Below are 6,282 nucleotides of genomic sequence, written 5' to 3' on the forward strand. Positions count from 1 at the left end.
GATCCCCGCCCCCGCAAAATCCCCGGGATTAACGCCCCCCCCCCCCCCCGGCGATTCTCCAACATAGCAGGGGGGGGGGTCAGAGAATCCCGTCCCAGTATTTTATAGAGGTTTACTATAACTTCCTAAATGTTTTACTTTATTATTCTATTTATAATGGTCATGAAGCTTTATGCTTTATTAACCACTGTCTCCACCTGTCCTGCCACCTTCAATGATTTTGTGCACATATACACCTACGTACCTCTGCTACTGTACCCCTATTAGAATTGTACCCTTTATTTGATATTACCTCTCTATGTTCTTCCTATCAAAATGAATGACTTCACACTTCTCCCCATTAAATGTCACTTGTTCACCCATTCCACCAGAATGTTCGCTCCCTTCTCTCTGCACAGATGCTGTCAGACCTCCTGAGATTGCCCAGTACTTTCTGTTTTTATTTCAGATTCCAGCATCCGTAGTAATTTACTTTTATCTCCTGGATGTTCTGTTCCTAGCTCCCGGTTTAGGTCCACAAACAGGCCGAATTTCTATCCCCTGCACATAAACTGTACCTACTTCAGGGAACAGCGTTCACAAAAGTGCTTACATTTCTAATAATCCTATCTACAATTACCTTACAGCACCATGTCTATCATTTGAGTCAACAAATGTATTTACTAATGAGAAGGATGACTAACTCTTAAGAAGTAAAATAAGGGACACTTCAACCATGGGACGAGGCAGGGGTGAGGGGTTTGCTAGTGACCATGAGAGTGGGTAGCAGGAGGGATCCTGAAACCATAATCGCATAACTAAATCTTACAGCTCATCTTGTTGAATCACAACAATATCATCTCTCTGCTGGCCGACCCACTCATGAGCAGTCCTGCTCGAATCGGAAAACTCACTTTGGAGACTCCCAAGATCAGTCTCCCACAAGCTGTTCTAGAAATAATAGATTTTATCAATAAATAATAAATATGGGACAAACAGTCAAAATAAGGGACAATCCCCTAAAATGGGGCAGTTAGTCACCCTGCTCACGATTAAGATCAGGCAGCACGGTAGCACAAGTGCATAGCACTGCGGCTTCACAGCGCTAGGGTCCCAAGTTCGATTCCCTGCTGGGTCACGGTCTGTGCGGAGTCTGCACCTTCTCTGCGTGTCTGCGTGGGTTTCCTCCGTGTGCTCTGGTTTCCTCCCACAGCCCAAAGACGTGCAGGTTAGGTGGATTGGCCATGATAAATTGCCCGTAGTGACCAAAAAGGTTAGGAGGGGTTATTGGATTACAGGGTTTGGGTGGAAGTGAGGGCTTAAGTGGGTTGGTGCAGACTTAATGGACCGAATGGCCTCCTTCTACACTGTATGTTCTATGTTCTATGAATGGGTTGTGCTGAGATGGTCATCTTTCAGCCTCAGAATCCCAAGTTGATTCTCATCAGATTTAGGCAGCTGCCTGGAGGGAGCACATCTGTTTTAGTATCTTCGAGTTCTGAGCCCATGTCTGAAACTCTCTCTGCGCAGGCACTCAAAGGAGGATGTTCAGCAGGACCGTGGGGATGCAGCTTGGCAGGACTGTACAATTCAGCAGGGCCGCAGGATTGAAATGCTGCAAGGACGTAATTAAGCTACGTCAAAAAGAAAAAAAAGAACTGTCAGCGGGGCACAGAAATTATTTTTGAGGATGAAATAGACAGCAAGGCTAGAGAGATGATAATAAACAATGAACTTTCCTATCTTTACAATGGTGTCTGTTATGCCCGAGCCTCATAAATGCCCTGGTGCTATGCCACCTGGTGGAAGATGTTAAAGATTGCAACAAGAGTTCAAATCAGCAGTTTAAAAACACTTGATTGTGATCATGTAATGCTCACTTAAATTAGTCACATGATCTGATTCTCACAACAACATCCAAAGGAGTAATGTAATCCAAATGTCGCTTTAAAAAAAATTAATAGATAATCCTTGTGCGAATTATCATAAATTATTGTATTAATGTATCCTGGATCTCTTTAGTAATAGCAGTGTGTTTTCCAATGGAAAGCCTCTGTGGTGATTTCAGAAAGCGAAGACTTATAATCTGGCAGGTTAGTCTGGCTATACAACTGCGTTTAAACAGAGTGGTCAACTTGCTTCATTTTCAGAAATAGCATGAGTGAAAGCTTTGGTTTCCAAAGGAAGAAACTCCAAAGGCAGCTACAACAGCAGAATAAAGAAAACAAAAGGTTCCTGATGGCTTCACTACATTATGTGACTGTTTGACTGATTATTATGCTAGATTTGGTTTTAGAAGTGTGTATATACACATATTCAGATTGTTACCCTGAGGTGTTGAGCATGCATCCAGAGAGAATTGCTTTGGTTGGCATTCAGGACTATGGCCGGAGTGTAATCAGGGCCCCTAGCCTTTTCTGTATCTAGTGCATTTAGTTGTACCTTGATATCGCATGGACTGAGTTGAATTGGCCAAAGACTGCTTTCTGTTAAGGTGGGGCCTTCAGCAGTAAGCCAAGATTGATCATTCACTTGCCTTCTGCACTGACATGATGGTCTCTGCCTTCATTGAGCAGAGAGATATTCAGAGAACCTCATCCTCCCGCTGATTTTGTTTAATTGTCCACTGCCATTCACTACGGGATGTAGCAGGACATGAGCCACATGAGGTGGCTTCAATGGGATCAGCCCCGGGCTGAGAGAATCCTGCCCCCGTGTGCCAGGATGCCAGGGGGCAGTGCCAGCGCACTGTCCTGCCCGATCCCCAACCATCCGGGGGCTCCAATAGCCTCTGAGCCCCTTGTCTAACTTTGACACTTCATGAACTCCAGAAAGGAATATTTCACTATTCATTAGAAGCACTAAGCTCCACAAACATCATGAGTAAAAATCTCCACTGCTATTTTTAATCAGTGACAATTTCCAAATGGTCAAATCTTACAGTCCTTGTAGACAACAATGCCTCAGGATGGATCAACATTAAAGACAAAACCTCAATTTTCTTTAAAGTGCCTGGGATATCGGTATCCTTGGCAAAGGTTTTTAACGTGTATGAGAAGGTTTATTCTTGTTTGCATTTTGTCAGGGGGAAACAGGAAATGAGGGCAATGGGGAGAGCATCAGTAGCTTTTGAGAGTGTGACTATGGAGAGCCCATGGAAAACAAAGGGATAATGCGGAGACTGGGCAGGCAGTATAAAAGATGTAAAAGGGAATCTTACCTTGGCACTCCTGCTCGGATTATTAACTCTGTCTCCTGCAAGAAAAAGTGGATCGCAAAAGTATCCCCCCTTTAATTTGCTGCAGCCCCTTGTGTAATTAACTTCTTTGTCACTTCTGAATCATCAATCCACCTACTGATTTGTCTTTCAACCATGCTAATAAGAGATGGCCCACAAGCTCACTCCCCACAACAGCAATGCTCTCACCCTGCCCACCTCCCACACATTTATTGCTGGAAGAGCAAAGACATCCAGTCTGTTTTGTCAACTCAGTGACACACATTGTGATTGATACCACCAAAGATCAGCTACCATTTTATAAAGTAGTTTGGAGCTTAAAAGTGAATTTACCACATCAGTTCCAAACAAAAAGGTTATTAAATGGAATATGCCTTGTGATAAGATTGTCTACAATATGTCATTCAATTGTAACATTTCCAACAGAGATGGATTCTTTACTGCTGTGGCAAACTCACTGGGAGCCATGCATCCTGTCCCTGCTGAGATCTTAGACAACTTAACTAGATCTTACAGAGAAGTCCCTGAGTACAAAGTACTGACAAGTCTGGCAGCTTCAATTGTTCCTTCGTTTTGCGTGCTTTTATTTTTTTCTTCTTGAGGAAAGGCATGACGTGTTTTAACAGCTAGAAATGTACTAATTATTCCCAGTACATGAATCCAGGTATCAATCTCCAGTGAAATTACAGCACATTAGTGGGGTACAGCAAATCACCTTGGGAAAAACAATTTCAAACATGCCACTTTTTAAACTGTCAGTGGACATCTCTTCCTTGTCACGTTAGATATGAATGTCACAGACAAAAATACCACTTAAGCCGTGAAACTATTCTAAATGATTTTAGCGTAAGAAAAATTCAAGTGTAAACTCTGCAAGTCACAGTCAAAGCTGTGGTACTGAACATTGCTGGGAACAGTTTGAAGCGGCAATTGATTTCAATATTTCTGTATTGAACAACTTTTTTCAAAAATGGGTGCAAAATTATCAAGAATGTTAGTGCAAGGTGGGAGCTATACTGGTACTCATGTCTCATTTAATTATAATTGGTAAGATGTCAGCACTATTTTTGTTATTTATTGTCAACATATAGTCTGGCCTGCTGCTGAATTGAGTCATAATTATACCATTGTAAAGCAACCTGAACTTCTTAAATGGGGAGATGAACTTTAGCTGCTTTGAATCATTGCATTCAGTTATTGTTGTAAAGTGAAGATGGTATTTATGAATGGTTCTGATTTTCTGACACTCTTGATGAAGTCCTTAAGAAAGGGGCAACCAGCAGGAGAATGTTGCCCTTTGCAGTTGATGAGAAAAGACTGCCCTAGCAACTAATATGGCAACAGTAGTCTGTGGTGGGAGATCAGAGCCAGAATTGTTCGTTCATCGGGATTCTTTTTTCCCATTGGCAGCACATCCCCAATGGGAAATCCCATTGTCAAGTGGCGGGAAGAGAGAATCCCGCTGCTAGCGAATGGTGTGCCACTTAGAAACCTGCGCTAGTAGACCAGAGAATCCAACCCCAGGTTAATGCAAGAACCATTCACCCAGGATCAGTTAAAATGTAGCAAGAAGGTCAATGATCTGACCAGAGCAACTAAAGTCATACTCATCTTTCTCTGACTTCCCATGCACCATCATGTGGGGTGGCTTCAATGGGAAATCCATTCACACTTCAATGGGAAATCCATACGCATACACACTCACAAGCTATCTCTCTTCCTCTTCCCATCAATCTTCTCCAATCACAGGTGCACATTTTACTGGAATAAGTGTTACTGTTACCTCACATTCTAAACTTGCTCCTGTGCTCACAATTACTTCCCTCAGTTCGCCACACCTGTGGCACCTTTTTGAACGCCATCCAAAGAATTCTATCTTGAGATACACAGCTTCACAACTTTCCAGCAGGTCACTCAACAATATATTTCTTTTTTTCTTACAGGACAATCTGAGACACAATACCAGGAAACCACCAAGCACATGAGGATGGACAGCAACTCTACAAGATCTGTGCCCATAGTGGGAGACTGTACTAGAACCAATGGACAGAGAGAGAGGATTTGCCTGGAGGGTTGTTGCTGGTAAGGCTAGAGGTTACACTCTGCAGGTTGACTGTTCGCCTTACCTGTGCACCTTACCTTCCTTTACAGTTCTCTGCATTTTCTTCCTCAAACATTCTGCATGACCAAGTGGTTCTGCTTTAAACTGTTACTTATCTTCCCTTTCGTCTCATTCCAGATCCACAAACAACAGCAACAACTTGCAGGATAGAGTGCTTTTCACATTGTAAAACTCCTAACGTGGTTTACAGAAATGAAATCCAACAAAAATTGGCATTGCAACAAAGAAGGAGATATTAAGAGAGGCAACTAAAGGCTTGGCTGAAAAGGAATGATTTAAAGAGTATCTTAAATGAGGCGAGAAATGGAATTGTACGGACATTTAGGGAGGTATTTTCAGAGTTTAGGATCCAGATGACTGAAAGCATGGCCATCAATGGTGCGGCAATTAAAGCATTAGTAGACAAGAAGCCAGAATTGGAGGACTGCTGATTTCTCAGAAGGTTGTAGGGTTGCAGAAAGTTAGAGAAATAGAGAGGGGTGGATCAAAAAAGGGGAAGTATCACAAGTATTATACTCATTTGCAAACAAAGAGTAGTAGTGAAGGCCTCCTAAAGACAGATTGCATGCACCAGACAATGAACTAATACCACACACAGCTTAGAATGTTAGTTAGAGGGCTCTGCACTGGGACATTTATCCTGTTTTAGTCAACATCTTCAAAGTAACTCATGAAAATAAATACAATTGTCTGCTGAAACTGCCTCAATGGTCTTTCTTATGATTTGTTTGCTCAGTAACTCTGAATGATATTCCAAACAAATGGCCAACACAATGGGGGCAGTAGTTCACTGAAACATTCACTTGAGCACAATAAAAGCGATCTTCAGGACTGACAGTTCAACTGTTGATTGAAATATTATTGTACAGGAGATTGGTTTTCTGAAATAAGTTTATCTGGTCATTTTTTGTAATGTTCAGTATTCTTAAATAAAGTAGTGTAG

General features: G+C 42.1%; 1 long non-coding RNA gene across 9 annotated transcripts in view; it reads left to right on the forward strand.

Moving 5' to 3' along the window:
• Nucleotides 1-6,038, forward strand: part of LOC119969547 — a 28,507-nt gene extending 22,469 nt beyond the window's left edge. For all 9 annotated transcript variants that reach the window (XR_005461394.1, XR_005461396.1, XR_005461402.1 and 6 more), the window contains 2 exons: nt 5,161-5,299; nt 5,457-6,038. This is a non-coding gene — a long non-coding RNA (uncharacterized LOC119969547). The remainder of the gene's footprint in view (nt 1-5,160; nt 5,300-5,456) is intronic.
• The last annotated feature ends 244 nt before the right edge of the window (nt 6,039-6,282 follow it).

This window comes from Scyliorhinus canicula, chromosome 7, assembly GCF_902713615.1.
Source record: "Scyliorhinus canicula chromosome 7, sScyCan1.1, whole genome shotgun sequence".
Taxonomy (NCBI): Eukaryota; Metazoa; Chordata; class Chondrichthyes; order Carcharhiniformes; family Scyliorhinidae; genus Scyliorhinus; species Scyliorhinus canicula.